Here is a 25,346-nt window from a genome sequence, read left to right on the forward strand (position 1 = left end):
GAAGGGAGCAAGGGGGGTCTCGCACATTCAAGCTCGGGCTGCCACTGCTGACGCCCATTGCCCACAGAGATGAAAAGGTCGATCATTTCTTCATGCTTTTGATTGGTTAAAATGACCTCGGCAGTGGTTAGAGCGCCACCTGTTGCTTCAGCATGCACTTGGTAGCCCGCACATGTGTTTTCCCTTGAAGCGACTCAGTATCTTTAAAAAAAAATAATACATATATTGCGAAGGCGTTTATTAAAAATATCATTCATGTCGTTTGCCAAAGACACAGAGAGACTCGGTGAAGCTGATGCCGGCGCAAGGCAGAGGGGTGGGGGGGGGGGGGGGGGGGGCTCCCCAGTGGGCTGGTCACGTGTCCGCGCCGAGGGAGCGTTCAGTTGCAGTTCTCTTCTGGATGAGGGAGGAAAACGCACCACAGTGCAGCTAGTCCCACTGAACTCTCGTTTTTTTGGGAGGGGTGGGGGGGGGGCGTCGGCGTCCACACAACCCAAAGTGACATGTGATGCATCTATCCACCTCGTCCAAACTTCTGTCGTCTTACACAGCATAGATCAGGGATCCTGGCATGTATTGTTTTGGTTTTCTTTTTTTTGCAAGAACACGGTGAGTACGCACCATACTGTTGCTGTTGATGTGCGAATGACTTGTTTTTTGACTTGAGCGCTGATGACGTTGAAAAAGAAAGAAAGAAAGAAAGAAAGAAAGAAAAAGAAACGTCCGTGGCCCGAGTGGCGGGCCAATATTAGCGTTTAACGATTGTTGTTTTGGAACAATATGTGCTCGATGCATGCTGTTCAACGAGTCCTTCGTATAGCATCGCATAATGCTGAGTGAGTGAGAAATTCATTTGGTCATTTTCCCCAAAAAGGAAAGAGTGGTCTGAGATGAGCTGCGACTCCCGATCCCAGTCATGGGAGATTACTGACGCATTCAAAGTCCATTGTTTTGATTGGTGGCACTCTCAAGTCATATCATTAGGTACAGCACTAATGAACACCATAGGGCTGATTGTTGTTGTTCTCATCCTGTCCATGATGAGAGCATGATCACAAGTTGTAAGGTTTAAGAACTGCTCCTTCTGAAGCCACAGACAAAGTGAAGCCATTGTACCTCAAAAGACTAGACTAATGATTGTCTGGCATAATGGTCATATGAATTACAACAACAGTAATACAGCAATAGCAATACTGATACTGTTAACTAGGTGTTATTGTTTTTTTTTTGTAAAGACAGTATAGGATACAGCTGTTGCACTGGATCTAATGGTGAAGATCATCTCACAAATGTAAATATCTGACAACTATATCACAAATGAACTTAAAATGCTGTTTTTAAATGCTGATTTCATTTATTAAGGGGGGGGGGGGGGGGGAATAATGACTCAGTTTCCTGGCCCTGTGTGAAAAAGTAATGCCCCCTAATAACCTAATAACTGGTTCAGTAACAACTGAAAACAAGCGTATTCTATAAGTGGCAATGACTCTTTCACATCACTGTGGAGATATTTCGGCCCACTCTTCCTTGGAGAATTGTTTGAATTCAACAAAAATGGAGGCTTTTCAAGGTCATGCCACTGCATTTCAACGGATTCAAGTTTGGACTTTGACTCGGCCACTCCAAAACCTTCCTTTTGCTTTCTTAAGACATTCAGAGGTTGACTTGCTGGCGTGTTTCCTTATTGTTGTGTCATGAACTCTGACCTTAACTGAGGCAAGGGAGGCTTGCAGTTCTTTAGTTCCTGAGTTCCTTTCTGGCCTCCTGGATGAGTCATTGCTGTTCTCTTGGGGTAATCTTTGTCGGCCGGCCACTCCTGGCAAGGTTCAACCCTGTTCCATGTTTTCCATGTGTTCCATGTGAGGATAATGGCTCTCCCTATGGTTCGCTGGAATGACCTACATTACGTAGAAAACTTAAGCGTGACGTATGGTCAGAGGTTGTCTTTGCAGAAGTGCACTTCAAAAATCTTTTGAATTTGAAAAAAAAACCCCAAAACGTACATACTACACAACAAGACATCGAGATGAGTTTGAGTCATTTTCAAGTCGTTCTGAATGGTACACACGTGGAGCCTCTTAGTCAGGGCGCCCTGATGTCATTTGAATTGTGACCAACATTTTGGGCAAAAAGAACAAAACTTTTAACGTCCGTGTTTGACATCATGCACAGGGTCAGCATATAGTGCAGGTATACATCACAAGACTTGCGTTCAGTGAGCTTGAAAAGCTTTTTTTTCTTTGGATTTGTGGCATGTTGTGTGAATATGGGTTGAGAAGAATAATACTTAGTTTGCATTGTAAGATACGGCTTAGTAATACTCCAGCATCGTCATGTTATCAAATTCTAACTTTTTAAGAATGTTAAAATGTCACTTAAAACACTGCCTGTACACTTAATAATAATTATGGTGACAGTTTTGACCCTGGGATGCATTACGACATACTTATTTCCTATGGGAACAAATCGGAAGTTGACATCCCAGAGCGAATTTATTTCGAGGTTTCACCGCTCCTCAAATCTTGTTCATTCTTCCTGTCATCGCCCTGACAAACGACCTCTTTTTATTATTATTTCTAGATTGTATATTGGAATGTACAGTATGTACGGGTATTTTATCATATTGTGATACATCCTCTTTAAGGATTCCCGCTCAGATGAAACAGGAAATTGCTTAATCCTAGTGCTATGAAAGTTAAGAAAGCATGCTTATATTTCGAGGTGTGGGACGGTCATCGTAGGTGATTTTACTTTGCGTGTGAATGGGCTATTCAAGTGCGACCTCTTCTGTCGTGCTTTCACACAGAACGTCTTTAAAAAGCAGGGCTTACTGGGAAGAATCGAGAGTCCAGCTTCTTGTGGAGAGAAACGCATTTGATGACGCTTGTCATCTGGAGGATTAGATTACATAATGTATTTGCACTGCACTGGGTTATAATTAGAGCATAGCTAATATTTCCGTGTGCAATTCTGAGAAATCCGTAAAGAACTGTGACAGATCATTTTGGAACTGGCACTTTAGCTGAAGGGCTCAACTGATTTGTTTTTCGCCACCCTGTTTCCTAATACAACTAGCGAAGACAGTTTACTTAGATCTTTGCATCCAATCCAATACTTTTCTTGGCGGATTCTTTCGTCACGTCTTATTCTGTCTTAGTCTGGTTTAGGTGAGGACGGCACGTCAGAAAAGACCACATTCTCTTGGGTCTGTGACAAATGAAAATTGTGCTCAGTTTTCCTTGCTATCATCCTGTTCATTTTAAGGAAGCATTGCTAAACTGGTCGACCCAAAAACCTCTACCGGTGTTTCTGCTTCCTTCCTGTTATGTCACCTTGTAAATATGAAGCCACTTTTGCTGTTACCTGCAAATTCAATATAGCATCACTTAATTCATTAAGTACACCGTTAAGTGGTACTTTCCAAAGATAATAGTGCTCTCATTTGACTGAATTCTGCAGAGGGAAAAGTAATTGTTAGTTAGTTGTTGTTTTTTTATTGTCCGCCATTATTAAAAGGTAAATCAATGTCTGAATGTTTTCAACTCCTATTTGCCAATGTTGCATTGAGCAGAAGAGTTACAATAGGATTTACCATAGGAGAGGTTTGCGTGGACATAACTCATATTCCCATAGCTGATTTAATGTTGGCTTCTTTAGAAAGCAAAATAGTCAAGACGGAATCAACATTGCCTCTGCTGGTTGCCATGCACAATTAATCAATCCACACGCTCACAATAATTGTTTGGCATTAATCATGCATGAGAAAATCCAGATGTTTGCTGAGATATATTGTGGTCGTCTGCAACCGATTTTTCTTAGTTTATGAGTAAAGCAATTCTACTTGGATTTTTTTTTTTTGGGGCGTACCGTTTGTTTGCAGCATTGCTGAGTATCAGCAAGACAGACATGAAAGCAACCTCAGGGGAGGCACAGCGTGACACGCTAACCGCTGCTTTCAGCAGTACCACTTGTCATCTGCAAACCACTGGTGTGCCTCACTTACTCATCAGCTGTTTATTCTTCAATTATGAGGGTCCTCAGAGTCCACGCGGGGCTCAGCGGAGTGGAAAACAGACCCACTGATTGATAAGCGGGCACCTTAGCCAGCCGTTTACTTGGGAAGAAAGCCGCATGGCTTGTGGAGGCGGTGCACTGACGTGGCAGGCGCGCAACCAAGCTGTCGGTCAGATTAGCGCTCGAGCCAATGGTGAGATGGCAGTTGTATCCGTTGGGAAATACTCACATGCCGCAGCATTACCATGCTGGGAAAATTAGTTTGAAAAAAAAAAAAAAAAACAATTCCCAACATCCCCTTCATTCTGCAGCTGAGTTGAGGAGATGAAACTTGAAAAAAAAAATGGTTTCATGCTACCAGTGTGTTTGTGGTTATCAGGTAGATACCATCGACTGCGTTCAATGGTGCGGCATGTTTTTTGTCTTCGATATTTGTCATGGCTTCCTGCAAATATGTCATCTTTGTGTTCAGCTACAGAAGCCGAGATTTCACACTGAGTTAAGTTCATTTGTGATTAAATTGAGACAAGATAATTATTTCAGTGTTCATGATTCAGGAGACTCGGCCAGGTGTCCCGGCACTCTGGCCCGCCATGCCTTTCTCCCGCGGATTTTTAATGCATTACATACATTTGCACATCCTTGGGGTGCTGGTTGGCTTGGGTGGGGATGATGGTTGCGGGTCAGTATTGCCCTGTGACCGTCTCTCCTCACCCCCACCAGTTTCTCCAATTTTAATCCACTAAACCCCACCCCACACGATCACGGCACAGGGATAATGGTTGCCAGTCGGGGACCTAGCTGTCTTTTTTGGTGTTAGAACAGAACAACTGTATTTTATGTATTGTATGCGTGTGTCTGTACTATTGCAACATGAGTCAAAAATTGTACCTCATGGATTGGATTCTGTTAGATTTAATGCAAACTAGAACTAGTAGACATTCCAATAGCGTCTTCCCTCTTGCGATCAACTTCTTAAACACCTAACCTATAATTCCATTACAACAAGCAGGCAATTTTTTGACTTGAGTTCGTTGTCACATTTCTGTGGGGCCAATTATGTATTACTCGTGCACTCACTGTAGTTGTCTCTCCATGCTGCACTATTTGCATATACCGGCCACTCATGCCAGAATAGCATCTGCTCCATTTGCACACTGATTGAGGAGTATCTGTAACATTTGCACAACCAACATTGTCCCAGATGATCGCACTACTCGTCACTTTAAACCGCATACACTCCTTGAAGTCTCAACGCCCTTTCCACAATGGTCATTGCACCGGACTATTGCAATATTAGTCATTCGAACTGCTCTAAGTGCTAGAGGACTCTGCATCTTTTTGCACAATTGGTTTTTGTCAATGTCTTTATGTCTCCAAAGTGTTCTGTAAATTGACTGTCTGTTGTCGTACTTGAGCGGCTCCAACTACCGGAGACAAATTCCTTGTGTGTTTATGGACATACTTGGCAAATAAAGATGATTATGATTCTGATTTAAAACCTTTTTTTCTTGAGTGCTATGATGCAGTGATTCCCAACCTGGGAGCCATGGCGCACTAGTGTTGTGAGAGCTCATCAGTGGTGCTTGCGGAACATTAGCCAATTTCACTTCATTTGTCCAACAATTATTATTTATTCATTACAATTACATTTTTGTTCATCTATATATGCCAGTGACTTAACGTCTGTGTGGGGGGGGAATACTCCATACTTCCATTAGAAGGAAGAAGGCAGAGGTGGGACTAAGTCATTGCTTTGCAAGTCACAAGTAAGTCAAGTCTTTGCCCTCAAATGCAGTCAAGTCCCAAGTCGAGACAGCCTGTGTCGACAAGGTCCTAAACTTTGGGTTTCGAGTAATTTCAAGTCATTTTAACAACAAAGTAATTTTATATATGTATCGGTATATTTAATATATAATATTTGTATATTTCATATATTTTAAAATCCATACTCATTTATCAAAACAAAAAGTTCAATATTATTTCCCTTAGACTATACTGTCGCAGAGCATGAAGTTACTGCACCTCTGTATTATCTTTTTTTTTTTTTATAGCTACAGTATATTATACTCTTTAGCAACATTTAGATTACCTCCATGCCCCTGTGAGTTTCTTACATTTCAAATGATAAGGCATCAGACGTCCTAATCCAATACATTTCCGAACCATTCTGTGCTGTGCGTGGTTTGCTTATGCTTGCTTCCGGAGATTCAATATTTTCTTCTTAAAAATGCACAAGTAGGGCAATCCTTTGCGTGACTTTGTGGTGGAGCTCAAAATCCCTTTGTGTGCTCAGGCAGTCATTGAAGGATTCTCTTAAAAGCAGATCTACTTTTCCAAGTAAACATCGAACAACATGCTTGAAATATGTGGGTATTTTTTATGTATGTATTTATTTATTTAAGTGGTAATCAATATAGAAAGTAATGCTATATCGGCATGCAGTATACACTGAACCCACCACTTCGTTTTCCTTATTTTCGTGACCAGATGATGTCATCTGCTCTGGTCACATTAGGTTTGACCTTGAAGTGCAGTCACTGCTAACTCCTCCTTCCCGGCAGGCTTGATAGAGGAAGTGCCTTTTCGGGACACAGCTACCACAGCCTGTGTAAGGCACAAAATGAACTTTAAGTGCCATTAAAAAAGGCTTCAGATAAAAATAAGGATTGCTGCTTGCTGCTCTTGAATGAACATTTAAGATGATACTGAGCATAATAGGCCCCTTTTACAGTGGCCCTGAAATTTAAAACACAACAGCAAATAACTACACACAATGGCAAATTTAAAAACACAGCACCAACTAATTAAACACAATGGCAAATAAAAAAAACAAAACAGCAAATAATTAAACAACGGCAAATTAAAAAATACCATCCATCCATCCATTTTCTACCGCTTATCCGAGGTCGGGTCGCGGGGGCAGTAGCTTTAGCAGGGACGCCCAGACTTCCCTCTCCCCAGCCACTTCATCCATCTCTTCCGGGGGATCCCGAGGCGTTCCCGGGCCAGCCGAAGGATGTAGTCTCTCCAGCGTGTCCTGGGTCGTCCCCGGGGTCTCCTCCCGGTGGGACGTGCCCGGAACACCTCACCAGGGAAACGTACGGGAGCCATCCAAATCAGATGCCCCAGCCACCTCATCTGGCTCCTCTCGATGTGGAGGAGCAGCGGCTCTACTCTGAGATCCTCCCAGATGACCGAGCTTCTCACCCTATCTCTAAGGGAGATAAAAAACACAGCAAAACAAAAAACAACAATAAATAACAAATCACAACAACAAATAACTAAACACAACAGCAAATGAAAAATCACAAGAGCAAATGAAAAAACAAAACGAAATTAAGCTACTGGAAAAGGTAGGAACTGGATAAGACTCATCACTGATTGGACGAAGCTACAGGAAGAGGTAGGTACTGGTGCGGGAGATAAGATTCATTGCGGATTGGACGAGAGGGACGCCTCCATTGGACGACGCCGTCTGTTCAGCCCAACCTCTTTTAAACAAGTTGTCCACGTGCGTTTATTTATTTGAATGTCGTGATTTAAGCAGGATGTACATTAAGAAACTCCACTCCCCACTAGAAAAGAGGGCACTGGCCGCACTCGTCTCTCCAATACATGACATGGTGGAAGTGTGGCTTCGAATCCCAGTGTGGTCGCCAGTAGTGCAGGAAGCGTTGGGATAGTTATGTAACGCAGAGCCACAAAATCAGACTGCTTACATATGTCACGAGTCAAAATATTATTTGATTGCAGCAGCTACGTTTGAATCACTGGTAACGCTCATTTCAAAAACCACAGTTTTTGAAATGAGCGGTTTATCACAACTGGACTGCATCTTACTATTAGGTGTTTCTAATACTGTACTTTTATTGGCTTTACTGCAATATATGCAAGGAGTAAAACATTGTAAACAATTGTCGATGTGATGTGGTTACGACTGTGCAAACTAAATATTAAATATATTGTGAAATGAATCCCTCCCTGACAATCAATCAAAAGTGAGCATTATCTTTGTTAAAGGTCCCGTGTTTTGGCCATTTAGACCTCCATTGAGTGACTCTCCAACATGACCCAGTTTTGTATCGGCTCCGTGTTGGAAGACCCACTTGTGAGAGCACGGGTGTTTATGTTGACATCGCTGGCTCGGGAGCGGAAAGGGAAGGCGGAGATCTTCGCCAGTGACGTAGATAAGCTCGAGAAATCAAATGACCTGATTGTAAGGCCTCTCGGCAGAAAGAACGTCTGGAACTCAGGAATGCGTGTATGATTTTAATTCATATTTCACATGATTACTGAGGCACCATAGAGATGCAAAAGTTGGTTTGACAAAATATGTCCCCTTTAAGTCTGTGTGTTGGATTAGTCATTAGATACAGGTGTACCTAATGCTGTGGCCCCAGAAGTTGTTAGCCTCTGTGGCCTTTAAAGAAAATTATTTCTCGAGTCACGCAAATGACATTTCCGTTCCAATCTTATTAGACCAACCTTATTAAATCAGTCTTATATCACAGATAGAGCTTGAAGATTTGCCTTGAATGTTTGCGCATACAGTATCTTCTTAATGGCCTTTTTTAAAAATCTTTTGTGATTTTTTTTTTTCTTTTTTTTCCCCCAATCACTAGTGGCACACAGAGTTAGTGGTCCATCCTATATCATGGACAAGGTAGATTCTCATAATTAATGACCTTTCTGAAGTCGCTTTCAAAAAAAAAAAATGAACAGGGGAAAAGGCAAAATATACGGAGCGTGCAGAGCATTTAATTGGATTCTCGTTTTTCAGAAAGCTAAGTAGAGTGGGGGGAAACAATATATATATATATATATATATATATATATATATATATATATATATATATATATATATATATATATATATATATATATATACGTAGAAACAGGGGTAATGTAATATAATGTATGTCTCTTATACCAGGGGTGTCAAAGATATAGCCTGCTGGCCAGAACCGGGCCGTCGGGGGTCCACTCCAGCCCGCGGGGATAAGGAACACATTGACTGCTATTTTCCAATAAAGTAACCGTTGTTGTTGATTTTGTTCACTGGAGGGTGTATTAACGACACCTTATGTGACCACTTAAATAACATTTTGAACTTGGCTGCTACATTAGTATTCGACACCTGATATTGATGCGCTTATGCCTTATTGTGGTGGAGGAGTTTGTGTGTCCCAATGATCCTAGGAGATAACTTGTCTGGGGCTTTGTGCCCCTGGTAGGGTCATCCAGGGCAAACAAGTCCTTGCCCGAGCTGGTGTTGAGAAGTTGAGAAGTTCCAACTAGATATAGCCATGACTTGCCTCCATGTCATTGTGTAAGCAAATGCCTACAGTATATTGTGAGGGCGTTTGGTGGTGACCGTTTTCCAGCGAGCCGTGCATGTCCAAAACACATGACCGCCGATTATTTGATTGCAAGCTATAACTGATATTGCGCAATGACAAAGATTTATTTTAAAAAAGTCTACCTAAATAAGAGTTTAATACAAATCATTGTATGAAAAAGTTAAATACAGCCCAACAGTACTTGGGCAGTGATTCTTTTGCGTACCACTAGCGGGACCCGTTCTACAATCAATGCTTTAAAGTGCCACAAGATGACTCCAAAACCCTCTCTAAAAAGGAATTATTGTCAAGGAAGTACAGTATGTGGAAGTGATACAGCTTTGAGAGAGAGACAAGTTATTTGTGTCAGGGGGAGCCTGCGGTGTTGGTGTGGAGTATTGTTGGAAGAGAAGTTAGACATGATCAACTGTTTGGTGATCTTAATTTGTGGTACGATACAGCCTCAGTGACTTTAAGGAGCTTTGTCTTCAGGTGGAACATCCAAGATAGACAGGTCTTACGGTAGAGGCAGCGCAATCCATATTTTGGGTGTTGGACAATGGTAATAACCCAATTCCTTGGAGAAAGCATTTATCGACAACAACAGCAACAGATATGCTGGCGCTTGATGTGTACACATGATGCCCCCTTCACATTTCTGCCTACCCCCTCATGTGTACTGTATGCATACCTAGAACTGGCGCCTGGCACCCTGTACACCAATCACCAGTAGCAATTACTTGTGAACACACTCACACAGACAGTCAAAGCTTTGGTCTTTGTGGCCGCAAGATGAGTCCTGTTTCATTATGCATTTCACAGCATATGGCTCCCACCAGTTGGTTTGCATTGAATTTCAGCAGCAACAAAAGCTCACATGACTCTGCCATTTGATACTTCAACGGACTAGACACAGCCAGTTAGATGTCTGTTGCCTGTTCTTTGTTTATGCCCTCTCTTATTTCTGATACAGTATATGCACAAGTATTGGAACACCTGGCCAATACATGAACTTGAGTGTGTGTGTGTGTCGGAATTGCTGTCCAACATTTTATGTGGTTGGAGGCCACTGATGTTTGACCTGAGAGAGGGTCTGGCTCACACTTATTTCCCATTCTTCTCTATTTTCTATGGCGCTTGCCCTCTTTAGGGTTTGCGATTTGCTGGAGCATATCCCAGCTGTGGCGCCTGTGGCTCAGTAGGTAGAGCGGGTTGTCCAGTGACCTAAGGGTCATTGCTTCAACTCCCAGCTACGACTGTCCGCATGTCGAAGTGTCAAGAGCACTGAACCCTGATTTGCTCCCAGTGAGCCTGGCAGTGCCAGCGCAAGCATGGCAGCAGTCGCCCCTTAGTGTATGAATATGTGTGAGTGGGTGAATGTGAGGCTTTGCAAATCACTGTGATGGTGGAGATAAAGCGCGATATAAGAGCAGTCCATTTACCATTTAACTGGCTTTGGACAAGAGGTGGGATACACTATGGACTGGTCGCCAGTCAATCGCAGGGCACAAATAATCATTCACACTCACATTCACACCTATGAACAATTTAGCGTCTTCAAATACAAACACCAATTCCAATGAATTTGGGACATTGTGTGAAAGAAAAACGGAATACAATGATTTGCAGATCCTTTTCAGCCTATACTCTCTTGAATACACTACAAAGACAAGATATTTAATGTTCAAACTAATGAATGTGATTGCTTTTTTTGCTAATTATTCTCTCATTTTGAATTTGATACCTGCAACACGACAAAAAAAGCTGCGACAGGGGCAACAAAAGACTGAGAAAGTTGAGGAATATTCAAAAAACACCTGTTTGGAACATTCCACAGGTGAACAGGCTAATTGGAAACAGGTGAGTGTCATGATTGGGTTTAAAAGGAGCATACCCAAAAGGAGAAATCTCTGCACCTAAGTGGCAAGGCCAAAAACCAACATTGAATGACCATGATCTTTCATCCCACAGACGGTACTGCATTAAAAAACGGCATCATTGTGTAAACGATATTGCCAGATAGGCGCAGGAACACTTCAGAAAAACATGATCAGTTAACACAGTTTGTCGTGTTAACGACGTGCTACAAATGCGAGTTAAAACAAAAGCTATACAGTATATCAACACCATTTCTGGGGCTAAGATGATCTGAGATGGTCTGATGCAAAAAGGAAAAGTGTGCTGTGGTCTAATGAGTCCACATTTCAAATTGTTTTTGGAAATCATTTGACGGCGTGTGTCGTCACGGTGAACGACTGGTTAGCACATCCGCCTCACAATTCTGAGGACCCGGGTTCAAATTCGGCCCCGCCTGTGTGGAGTTTGCACGTTCTCCCCCGTGCCTGCGTGGGTTTTCTCCGGGTACTCCGGTTTCCTCCCACATCCCAAAAACATGCATCGTAGGTTAATTGACAACTCTAAATTACCCGTAGGTGTTAATGTGAGTGAAAATGGTTGTTTGTTTGTATGTGCCCTGCGATTGGCTGGCAACCGGTTCAGGGTGTACCCCGCCTCCTGCCCGATGATAGCTGGGATAGGCTCCAGCACGCCCGCGACCCTAGTGAGGAGAAGCTGCTCAGAAAATGGATGGATGATGGATGAACTGTTTTTTTGTTTTTTTCTTTTTCACATTACACACAACATATTCATTCGAATTGGGGTTTATAATCTAACATGCATGTTTTTTCGACTGCCGGAGGAAGTGGAAAGGAGTACACAGCGAAACCCCATGCAAGCACAGGAGGACAAGCCAACTCTACAAAGAAGGGCCTGAGATGAGATTCGAACCCACGACCTCTCGACTGCGAGGCAGACGTACTAACCGCTACTTCACTAAGCTGGCATCTGAGTTCTTGTACATTCCAAAAGTGTTCATGCAGCTGAGATTCCCCCATATCAGACTCACCCAAGCATGTATTTATAGGCCTTCAGGGGCACAGTCATGCTGTAACAAAAAAGGGCTTTCCCCCTAACTGTAACTACTAGTTCAATGCATATAATTGTCCCAAATTGATTGGTAAAATGATTTGGGGTTAGAATTTCTAGTGTAGTGTGAAAGTTTTATCCTTGGTCTTATTAAATGTTTTACAGTGTTGACCTTTAATAGTGAAATAATGATGACCTTTTTATATGATGGAGTCAGTCATGTAAATCTGTAAGACTGAGGACATCTGCTCCAACCTCTCAGCTGAACATTTACAGTCTTTTTTTTGTGTGTTTTACTGAGAGACACTAGATGGCACTATGGATATATTCTTTCATAGCTGTGTTAGTTCCTCTCCTCGCTCGTCAAGTCAGATTTCGATGGTTCATGAGAAAAGTGGACTTGGGAATGAGGTTGATTTGTTTCACAATACATGGGAAACCGAACGTGTGAGTTTTTAATTGTGTGTCAGAGTGATCATACATTTTCATTTTTAATAACGTATCGCAGGCACTGAAGAATAAAGCACAACATAAGTAATGCGTTGGTACTTATCTGGTGTGCATCACATCAGTGCAGCATGATGTGTGTGTGTACGTGCGTGTACATGTGTGTTTGTGCGTGGGCGAGAGAGAGAGAGAGAGAGAGAGGGAGAGCTCTTTAAAGATGATTTCTCAGATCTTTCATTCCTTTCCCATCCTGCTTATTTCCCTCCCCTCTTTCCTCTGCTTTACTTATCCTCCTCTTCCAGTCCTCCCTTTTCATTTTCCTTTATGAGTTATATTTCCACCTTTTTAGTCGTATATACTTTGCTTTTCATTCCAGGAGTTTATATAATGGACCGTATATTAATGAATGACTTGTTGCTGTATATCCCATTAGAGGGGCCCTCCACAAACACTCACCAAAGCTGTTGTGTGTCCCCATCCCATGTGACCTTTTCTTCAACAGAACCAACAAATCAATCACAGAGGATGCTCTCTTTGCTTTAAACAAGTGCTCTCCAATATTTATCCACACTAATTAGGGCACTTCATTGTCAAGAGACCTGTCTAGCAAGCTGTGTGTGTGTGCGCGTGAGAGAGCAAGACTAACTCACCAAGCCTATTAAAACTAATTTGACAACATAAGAAAAGCAGTTTCACTTGCCATTTAATAAGGAAACATCAGTAATTGATTTCTATTATCCTGCAACTATTGCTCACTCAAGCAGATTTTACATACCAGAATTAGTAAGAGAGATGTTTGTTGGTTCAGTAATTTATAGACTCTCATATAATGTAATTTAAAAGCTTACTGTAAGTGGACTTGAGGCACGTGCACACTTCAATTTAGTGGATATTTGCGAGCGCAGCCATATTTTATCCTCAAAAGACTGCAAAGGAAAACTGTTACAAGACACTTTCTCCTTTCTTGTAAGTTATAACACTTAATTGACACTGATTAGTAATGCAATGTATAGGCCAATATACCCACTTGTAAAACTACAGCTTCAATGAGATGAATGGAAGCGCTTTGACATTCTCTTAAGGATAAAGAATGAGCTATGAAGTGCTTCAAACCTTCAATTCAAACGTACCGGAAGCTAAATACCTCATTTCACTTTCATAGTTCGATCGTTTTGTAGTTGTATAGGTGTGATAATGAACAAATCCAGGCTCTGGAGAAGGAACAGTCTGTCTTTGGGATTGGACGGTATACTCATCGGCACAATTACAATGGCAACACTTTCAGAAAGAACATTTTAAACGTGTTAAACGTTTTTTTTAAATAGGATAATCTAGTAACTGCTGCGGTGGCCAGTTGTGGCAACACAGCACAACACTGTATTGGGTCGTAAAAGCTGCCAAAGCCAGAGATCCAAGTTATGTCCCAAGCGTTAGTTCAGTTCGATTCACCAGTACCTTCCGTAGGGTTCGCAGAGAACGGTAAAACCTTATTTGGGTTGTGTTTCCACCGCAAGCAATGCAGGTGGGATGACTTGTTCAATATCATGGCGTGTCGTAAACTGCAGGTCGATCTAAAAAACAAAATGTAGTGTCAAAAGCTCGATTTAGTTAAGTTGTTCAATTTATAGAGATGCACTACACACAGTCGGAGTGAAATAGTTCATGATTTTGTAAATATATAAAGGATAGGATATAAAGGATATGTATACTTTTGATGAGAACAGCAAATGAAAACCCAAAATACACCATCTCTAGAAACCAGCATTTTCTTTTTCTTTTTTATGTCCTTAATGTATGGAATATTTCGTCATAATGGCTATTGGTTGTCATACTAGAGAGGCTCCAACTACCGGAGACAAATTCTTTGTGTGTCCTGTAACATACTTGGCCAATCATGCCAATTTTGATTCTGATTCTAATTCTGATAGGGAGGCAACACACCAAAATTCCGAACTGAATAAGCCTTTTGGATTAAAGGTGAAATGTCGTCAACGAACAAGAACAGTCCAGTTGTCTTGAGTCAACCTTTACGGAGTATCACTATTAAAGACCCTGTAAAGTGAATTTGACACACCACAGAGAAGAGTGTTTTTAACAACGCTGCCAAATTTGAATGTATTAAAAAAATAAAATAAAATCTGTGCCTTCTCTACCCTAGCCTCTTGGTAAACGTCTGCGCTTTCCAAGTGATGGACATGCTCCCACAGGCCACAAAGAGTCAGGCAGCCTCTGAGGCCCGGCGCAATGACCGACAGCCGTGCTGGGACAATTCTTCCCTCCTTTGCCTCCGTTGAAATTCAGCTGACCATTGCCGGAATTGTGGCCGACCATGGTGCACTCAGAGGTGGGGAGTCACTGGTCCCCCTGGATGTTTTTTTTCTTTTGTTGCGGCTGGCCAGCAAGCATTCTGAGGCCCCGACGCCTACTAGCCGCTGGGGGGGCGGGGTCGTCCGTTTCACCGCTGCCTCGCTCTGTGCGCCATGTGCAGGTGCACATAGCAGACACATTGCTAGCCCAAATAAAACTAAAATGCATAACACTTAAAGGAAGTTGTATTTTTCAGGTTGTAGGCATAGTTTGATGGTTAACTGTACACTGTAGTGGTAGAAATGGGCCAAGTTACTATTAGGAAGTGGCAATTGCGCCGAATAGCCACAGATGGACTGAAGGCGCTTGGTACTTATACGGTGGGGGAGGGCGGGCTCTTAGCCAGAAGCTTTATAGCGCAACAGTTCAGTAATAAACTGTTCTCAGACGTTACACATTTTCAGCACTTATCCTCAAACAAATTTAATGTATTTAGAAATAAATTCATGAAAATGACTTTAGGATCTTTAAAGGAGGATAATCACATCACTATAACCGAATTGATAGTCAGCAACACGTCATGTTGAGTTTAAAAGCCCACTTTGAGTCCGTACTTTAGCTACAGATCTAGGTTTTTTGATTAAATGTAGGTATTGGGAAAGTCCCCCTTTGTATGTCTGAAATTCCTCTCTTTAAATGGCCCCTTGATACTAATGCTTAGATGGTCTTCTTGGGGTGTTGAGATGCTCGCCTCATGCTGCGGTAAAAGACGTCATTTGTTCATTTCCATCTGCAGAACTCAGCAACCCAAAAGAACTCCAACAAAGACTGTCTTCTGTCATGAGAAGTCAAAGCGGGTGTGTTCTTTTGACTTGGCAGTGCAGAAAGTGTCTGCATTAATCCATTCGCTTGTTTGTGTTTTTGTGTCCCTCTTTGCACATATGTGCGTCTGACACGCACAATGCGGAAATACCCATGAGGTATTGTGCCACTATTCTCTGTAAGACTTAACCACAAAGGCTCTGTTTGATTCGCAACTGTAGAAGCCTGTAGCTCAAATATGCCCCGGGTGGGTAATGGGGTTTATTGTCAGCCATTTGCTTGGGGCTTGTATCTTGAGTTTGACTCATGAGAATGAGGTACTGTTTGGCCTTGTGAGGTTCGTGTTTCAGCGTTCAGTTGTATCATTGTATACAATTCTCACATTATGAACTGACAGGGTATGAGTTTTAAGTCATTGAAGGCGACGCGGGGACCCAACGGGAGATTTTACTCTTTTTAATGTCCTGTCAATTTACGTGAAACTGAAGTGGTAGTCATTGTTCTTAAAAAGGATGTACTTGAATTATGCACGATATTATGATTATATCAGTGACATAAAAGAAAGAAGTTTATCGTGAGACTTTTTGAGAAATTACGTGTATATCATCCTAAAAATAGTTGCGACTGTGGCCGGCTGAAACAATATATTGGGAGAGACAGCAAGAGCAATGGATAACACCAAAAATACTGTACAAATAAAAATCTGCAATCTAGCAGTACCGCAAAGCAACAACCATCATAAAGTGGAAGATTACTGTATATGTATTCCGTGATGATAAGTTGTAGGGACTCATTGTTCCAGGGTTGGGACTCATTGATACCAGACATGTGCATCCTGGGACTCGCATAGTCTCAAGTGTCAAATGAGCTATGCACCTGTGTATTCTCAAGAACCGCATTCAAAACTCTGCAGTGCTAACAATGCACCTTTTTGACTGGTAAATTGATTTTCAAAGAGCTATTAATTAAACATGTATATAACATGTTTATTGTGGTTGTAGTTTTCAGCGACCAGAATTGGGAATTTTGCTGGTGTACCTAATTTTGTGAGAATTGAGCCTCGAATCAAAACCAGGTACCTTGGAATGCATCTCTCATGAGGGCGAGTTTAGTGTGATATTCTTTTGCTCACAAAGCACTGTAATTATTGAGAAAGCAGCACTTATTTCATTTTGTTGTTAGGTGAGTGGTAAAAGTATTTCCTCGGGCAAATTGGTTTGGAATTGAGAAAAATAATGTGATTGTTTTAATTGTAAATTACTAGTATTTTCAGTCCTGCAGGTCCTATTTGTAGATTGTGTTTCACAGTGACTATTTTTTTTTTGGAATACATAGCGCTTGTGGCTCTGAAAGGTTTTTGAACTATATATTGTAGAGCTTCACTTTTCATTGGACTTTCGAATTCACCTTTACTCTTTATTTTTTAGTAATTTTTTTTTTGTTTAATTGTTTTTTTAAATATATATATAGGTGGCACGGTGACCAACTGGTTAGCACATCTGCCACACAATTATGAGGACCGGAGTTCAAATCAATCCTCGCCTGTGTGGACTTTGCATGCTCTCCCCGCGCCTGCCTGGGTTTTCTCCCACATCCCAAAAACATGCATCCAAGGTAATTGCAAACTATAAATTGTCCGTAGGTGTGAATGTGTGTGCGAATGCCTGTTTTTTTATATGTGCTCTGCGATTGGCTGGCGACCAGTTCAGGGTGTACCCAGCCTCTCTCCCAGAGTTAGTTGAGATTGGCGCTAGCAAGCCCGCAACCCGAGTGAGGATAAGTGGTTCGGAGAATGGGTGGATGTATAAATATATTTGATACTTATTCGTGTTCCTCAAGTGCAAATTTAGCTCCCACACTGATGATAATATACACTGTAACGCAATATTCAATGATGCTACAGCAAGAGTCCAAAAGGTATGATCGTGCAAGTGGCAACACGACCAGTCATGGTCCTAAATGCATTAGTGCAAGTTATACCTGCTTAGCAATTTGGGTCAAACACAGTGATGCACAAAAAAACGGAATCCATTTACCAACAGTCTCTTTATTCATTGGTGGCCACCACATGTAGTCTGATTTTGTGCTTTCTTGCACAATATAAATAAGTTTATACAGCACATATTTACTAGGAAGCTTTGTTAGAATCATCTTGTGACGTCCCTTGGTGATGTTTTGTTAAATTGCAAACTGGGATTATGGACGCCCTCCAAATGCAGAAAGTATCAAGAAATAATGCCAAATATTCATGACAAATAAACTATTTCTTTCTGTTCCAAATATTAGTTGACCTGCTTGATGCCTTTATTTCCTGTCGTCCTCAGGGTTTCTCCTAACAGAATCATCTTCACCAGTGCGGTCCCGAATAAAAGCAGAATAGGATTTTTCCCATCCCCACTGAGAAAACAATCTGTCATTTTTTTTTACTTGCCATTGCTCTGTACAGTAGTGGCCTGTAATTTTCCTCTCTATTTTGGTACCTTTTTTTTTTTTCGAGTACACAGAGAAAACTCAAATACAGTGGAGTAAAAACGTATTTAGTCAGCCACCAATTGTGCCAGTTCTCCCACTTAATAAGATAAGAGAGGTCCATAATTTTCATCATAGGTATACTTCACCTATGAGAGAAAAAATAAAAATAAAAAGAAAATACAGAAAATCACAGTCTGGTTTTTAAAGAATGTATGAGCAAATTATGGTGTAAAATATTTGGTCACCTACAAACAAGCAAGATTTCTGGCTCTCACAGACCTTTAACTTCTTCTTTAAGAGGCTCCTCTGTCCTCCACTTGTTACCTGTATTAATGGCACCTGTTTGAACTTGTTATCAGTATAAAAGACACCTGTCCACAACCTCAAACTGTCATACTCGAAACTCCACCATGGCCAAGACCAAAGAGCTGTCAAAGGACACCAGAAACAAAATTGTAGCGCTGCACTAGGCTGGGAAGACTGAATCTGCAATAGGTAAGCAGCTTGGTGTGAAGAAATCAACTGTAGGAGCAATTCTTAGAAAATGGAAGACATACAAGACCACTGATAATATCCCGCAATCTGGGGCTCCATGCAAGAGCTCAGCCGGTCGGGTCAAAATGATCACAAGAACAGTGAGCAGAAATCACAGAACCACACGGGGGGACCTAGTGAATGAACTGCAGAGAGCAGGGACCAAAGTAACGAAGTCTACCATCAGTAACGCACTACGCCACCAGGGACTCAAATCCTGCAGTGCCAGACGTGTCCACCGCTTAAACTAGTAGATGTTTAGGCCCATCTGAGGTTTGCTAGAGAGCATTTGGATGATCCAGAAGAGGATTGGGAGAATGCCATATGGTCAGATGAAACCAAAAGAGAACTTTTTGGTAAAAACTCGACTTGTCGTGTTTGGAGGAGAAAGAATGCTGAGTTGCATTCGTAGAACACCATACCTATTGTGAAGCATGCTTTGGGGCTGTTTTTCTACAAAGGGACCAGGGCGACTGATCCATGTAAAGGAAATAATGAATGGGGCCATGTATCGTGAGATTTTGAATGAAAACCTCCTTCCATCAGCAAGGGCATTGAAGATGAAACGTGGCTGGGTCTTTCAGCATGACAATGATCCCAAACACAACGAAGGAGTGGCTTCGTAAGAAGCATTTCAAGTTCCTGGAGTGGCCTAGACAGTCTCCAGATCTCAACCCCACAGAAAATCTTTGGAGGGAGTTGAAAGTCTGTGTTGCACAGCGATAGCCCCAAAAACATCACTGTTCTAGAGGAGATCTGCATGGAGGAATGGGCCAAAATACCAGCAACAGTGTGTGAAAACCTTGTGAAGACTTACAGAAAACGTTTGACCTCTGTCATTGCCAACAAAGGGTATATAACAAGGTATTGAGATGAACTTTTGTTATTGATCAAATACTTATTTTCCACCATAATTTGCTAATAATCTATTTAAAAACAGACAATGTGATTTTTGGATTTTTTCATTTTATTTTTCTCATTTTGTCTCTCATAGGTGAGGTATCCATATAAGGAAAATAGTAGGCCTCTCTCATCTTCTTAAGAGGGAAATACTTTTTTGCCCCACTGTATGAGCTACTTATGAGTTACTCTCTCCCACATCGTTTGACATTTGGTTGCCATCTAATTCCTTTGAAGATGAGCCGCCAATCCCTCTGCACTGAACAAACGACTGCAAGTCTGGGGATGTTTCAAGGACACGTCGAACTGCATTTATATTCATGCATGGTTTTCAAATGTAAACGATCACCCCAAGGATTATGGCAGCAACGCTTCCTTTTAACTCCCAGATTTTTAGGCGGAGATTTTTAGATCCTTTTTTTCCCCCAGATTGAGCAGCACAACAGTTTGAGTATCAAAATACATTTTCAAGCAAAAGTTTTCACATTATTAAAAAATAACATTTTAAGGGACTGATTACAACAAATGAATGCAGTAATGCCCTTTTTTTTTTTTTTTTTTAGTCTACTGTAAATAGTTAATAATTCCTTGACTGTCAAATTGTTTCAATGTCCAAAACATCAAGCAGGAGAACCAGTGGATCAATCTGCCAAGTACAAACAGATTTATACTACACACTGAAGAAGGAACACCCAACGCTAAAGGTTAGTCACCAAAATGCAACTTTCATGTTTTAATGTGCATAACGCCAATTGTTGTATTGTAAAAACTTTCAGTGGCCTTTTACTAAAACAGACTGATTGTTCATTATTTAATGACTTGTCGTTTAGTCAGTGAAGCCTGTCTTCTTCTTTGCCTCTTCCCCTGTCAATGGCTGACTTTCCACCAGCAACACATCCTTGACAGCCAATGTGATCAAAGAGTGGAACAAATCCCTAAACATCATCAGGCATCGTATGAAATATTTAGCTGGTGCAGAGGAAGACGGTACAATGAGAATAGAGCATAGCTCAGGAAATGCTGCAGGAAGGCAGAGGACTTGGAAGACTCCTACTCACCAACCGCCTTCTCAATACGAATCTGAACGGCAACAACAGGTGTTTAAACCATGAACATTTCCTTGTTTAATTAGAAATGGTATTAAAACTATTCTCTTCATTCTGCTGCTCAAATTTGACATCATAAAACCAAGAAGACGCTTAACAATTGATCAACAGTACATCGCCATTGCTCGGCTTCAAACACGATGTTCTCAGAGGGAAGGGGCCATTCAGCTTATAGTGTCATCAGGTTGCAACAGAGAGATTGGAAGAGTCACACAGGGATGGCAATGTATTGGGCAATTCCTCATGGATCAGACACCTGTTGTGAATTAGAGCAGAGCAATTTTGTGCAAAAAGTATAGAAACATCAAAACAGCTGTGCGTTCATAAGTATAGAGAAGCTCAAAATAAGTTCACCTGGAAACGTTATCGTGCATTTAAGGTTCATTCTAAAATGTCACCCTTTGCACTTTACTAATGTGTTTTATTCTGATTGGATCTGCCTGAGGTAGCATCATGTTATCGTCGAACCTGGAGAGAAAACAGCTTCATGCTTTCAGAACAAAGATTAGATCCGAAAATATGATATTAGAATATTAATATTAAAAATATTCAATATGTTAAAAAGTGCATTTTACAAGCATGAATTATAGCTAACTCTGTAAAATCAAATCATCAGCATCAAATTGCGCTGAAGCCTTTTATGGTCGAATTGGCCCAGTGTGAGTTCACCCTATCCTTGTCATTTAAAGATCTAATTTGATTGGAGAAACATTACCATTAAATTAACTCGCCAGCTCCATAATTCTCTTGTGAACATAATGAGTAAATATCGTTCTACTCATGCAGTGTTTGTGAAAGGCCATTTGCAGCCTGCAATCATTGTGGGAAAACCTTGAACGACTGACACGTGTGAGGTCCCACCAGGACAGGAAGCGCAGAAGGGATGTGTGATGGCTTTCCTGGTGATACATAGTCACTCCTTTGTGTTGTGGCGTTGTTGATAATGTGCATAGATGGGTGTGTGCTGAGATAATTCTGGAACAGCGAGCCAACACCCAGTCTCGTAAAAAAAGAATCACCCCACCATGCTGTGTTGTCAGATTTCCCACCAAGATTTGTAAACATTAAACCGATATTCTTAAACTAAATTTTAGCTTTTGTAGGTACGAAGAGGTTTTAGTGCCACACTAAAAATAAAAAAAAAAGAAAGAAAAACAATCATACAGTACTACAAGAATAAAAAGAAATGGAAGTATGAGAATGACATTGAAAATATTGACGTTCCAATGGAATTGTCTCGTTTTGAAGTCAGGTGCTTTCCTTCGTTTGGGCCCACCTGTCTCTGCTTTCGCCAGAAATTGCCAAGACCTGGACTTGTTTTGTCCAAACAAGTAGAGATGTATCTCGAGGAATATTGATACTGTTTTGCTTACTCTCATAGTTTTGTGCCATGGTTGCAGTTGCAGTTTTTTTGTGTTTTGGCCTTTAGCTTCTGATTCTCTTTGTCACAGAATAAATGCGGTGTCAATCCGTCCATCCATCCATTTTCTATACTCGAGTCGCGGGCGTGCTGGAGCCTATCCCAGCTATCTTCGGGTGAGAGACGGGGTACACCCTGAACTGGTCACCAGCCAATCGTGTCGATCCGTATTTTATAAATATGTTTTAAAAGACCACAACAGAGCCATGAGGCCAAAAGAAGAATTTAACAGTTACTGTAAGTATACCTTGTAGGCAAAAGACACAAACAATGGTGTAGTTTTCAGCATCACATGATTCCAGCTCCCTTCTTGCTTATCTTCATTTAATGAGATAAAACACAACCAATACCCATAAACACATTGTTTTGTTTTTCGTATATGCATGTGCAATTTTATAGCTGATGAGTCAACGTTCACTTACAGCAACCTCACCTCACAATCACAAAACTTTCACCCGCTTGAAAACAAACAAGTCAGGTTTATTTTATTATTTATTTGTATTTTTTTTTTTTTTTTTTTTACACATTAGTGAATCCAGTATTATTCCTTTAGTAGTTTACAGTAATTGGTTCCACTGATGTCTTTTATGACTGGCCGTTATGAAGTGGTACTAAGCAGAAATCTGTGTTTTGTTTCTAAATACATTAAATATGTTTGAAGTGCTGAAAACATGTAAAGACAACAATATCGTGTGGAATTGAGATATAGGATGAGCAGTTTTTCACCGTGATGTCACAGGGCTGGGGCGTATACTTTCTAGTGCGAGTTCCCTGACAAAGTGAAGTTGTTTTGTTTGGCTTTGCTGCTCAGTTGTGAGTTAGCTGTGCTTAGCTTACAGAACAAGGCCTATTTACCACTCCAGCGTGCAGTTAGCAAGCTAACAATGGCTACACCCTGGAAATGCGTCTTGGCTGGATGCCTCAATTTTACAGAACAGCTCGGTGATGTTATTCAAACTCCCAAACAAATGAGAAAATAAAAAAGCCATGGATTGACTTTTTGAAGACACGCAGATGCGAGCTGAACATCAACACCACCACCCGACTCTGCAGTGCGCATTTTACGAAGGATAGTTTTGTAAACGTTCACAAGAGACAGCATGGCTTCGTGGGTAACTTGATACTGGTGAATGGGGCACTTCCGACTGTTTACCGACCTGGGCTTTCTCCTACCATCCCGCTGTCGTCAGGTGTCGTGTTCGGCTGTGACATTTATGTCACAAACGAGGGTAAATTGACTTGTGTGCTTATTTTTATGATTATAGTCCACAATAACCATTCAATTTTGAAGTTGAGCCTCCTAATGTGATTTTTTACATCGTATAAGCCATCACCCCCTCAGTATGTTTGATTCCTTTTGCCGCATCCATTTGACACGCCCACAGCGTCTGAGAGCTGAAAGGTGGCCCTTATCATTCACGTTTTAAAACCTGATTTTATATACTTAGCGATTTGTTTTATTCTTTCAAATTTGGCAGACTTGTTAACATTACTCTTCTCTGTGCTGTCATGAATTTACATTACGTTTTTTTGGGCCTGTTGAGTGCCACAGGTGTGCATTTAGATTTGGTCAGATGAAGTTGTTAGAAAGTGCATTTATGAAATAAGGACCATTGCAATACATTCCCTGATAATTTTGTATTTTTCAATAAAAAAAGATTGATCATCATCATGGTTGAATTGTTTTGAGCTGAGCAAACCTGTTTGCAGTTTTTACATGTACAATTGCCAATTTTTGTCCTTCCACAATGCAATCAACGTGGGGCTACACTGATGTTCAGAAAGTCCATGTCTATTGAAATAAATGTACATTAAACTTAGACACATCTGTTACAGACATCTGAAGCCCAACCAGATCAAATATAGAAGATTAGAAATTTGTGATGTTCTTGATTCATAATAATAATAATAAGGCTCAGGTGTTTTGTGTCTACATTGGTATTGCTCATTGCGAACTAGGCTGCCTCCAAGCCCACAGGTATTGTACGGCCCCTCTCTCTTCTCCTTCATCCACTTCATGTTCTATTTTTAGCCACGCTATGCCAGATTTTTTTCCTGGGATTTTCTCTTTCTCTCTCCATCCCAGACTCTTATCAATGCCTACCACTCCAACAGCACCTGTTTGATCATGTATGCCAATGCTTCATGACTTTTATTTTTTTGTTGTTATTATTTTTTCATTATTCATTTAGGAGGAAGTGCGACTTCAATTAAATTCAGTCCCTCTGTGGAAAATGAGCAGTGTTGCATGTTCTTTGCAGAGTCAGTGTGAGGAGTGCATATTTGCAATTAGACCTTACTTGTGCTTCCAGTTCGCAGCAGCTGCAACTCCTCTTGGATTTGATGCTTCAGCACTTGTTGGTCTGTGGAGATGATGCATGCATATCCAAAGTGCATGCAGTATGTAGAATTTGAACTCCTCTTCTGAATGGGGTCTGTTTTGGTCATCTTGTTCTGCTTGACACAGTGTGCAATGCAGTTCTACACCACTGCAAAGTATTATATTATTAAATTAATACCTTTCTGACAGTGCCAATTTAAGGAGGCAGTTACCAAATGTCTTCATAAATCATATGCAAAGTATGACTGTGACCTCCTTTCATCAAAATTACCCTAAGGTTCACGAATTATAGAAATCTTTTATACAGCCTTGGTGAAATCAGCTGGTTTTAGGGGCAGATCTGTCTCATGCAGTGAGCCATCAGTCATCCCGCCCCATATGCTGCTGGGCCAATGGTAAGGCTGGCTTTTGTTGAATGACAACCAGTGGGCTGGATCTTGCCAGATGCATGTGTCACTTTGGTGTCACTCTGTGCCAAGTGTGCGCTGGGACCAGCTGCTTGCTTCTACTTGCAGAAGCAGAGCCCAGAGTATGGAATATAACCAGAACAAGGTTTACTTGTGGAGGCTGCAGTTCATGTGACTTTTGGGAGTGGAGACTGAGTCTCGACCAAGACCGAGACAAGCCGAGACAGTGACAAGACCAAGACCATAAAAAATCAGTTTTAAAAAACATGACAAGTAGTCTGTCTTTAATTTTAAGTTTATTTTCGATAC

At 41.2% G+C, this 25,346-nt stretch overlaps 1 protein-coding gene across 1 annotated transcript in view; it reads left to right on the forward strand.

Annotated features, from left to right (window-relative positions):
- The first annotated feature begins 498 nt into the window (after positions 1-498).
- mid2 (midline 2) overlaps positions 499-25,346 on the forward strand; it is a 151,643-nt gene continuing 126,795 nt past the window's right edge. The window contains exon 1 of the mRNA XM_061685625.1: positions 499-609. The gene's annotated coding sequence lies outside the window, so the exon portion shown is untranslated. The remainder of the gene's footprint in view (positions 610-25,346) is intronic.

Source organism: Phycodurus eques, chromosome 9 (genome assembly GCF_024500275.1).
Source record: "Phycodurus eques isolate BA_2022a chromosome 9, UOR_Pequ_1.1, whole genome shotgun sequence".
Taxonomy (NCBI): Eukaryota; Metazoa; Chordata; class Actinopteri; order Syngnathiformes; family Syngnathidae; genus Phycodurus; species Phycodurus eques.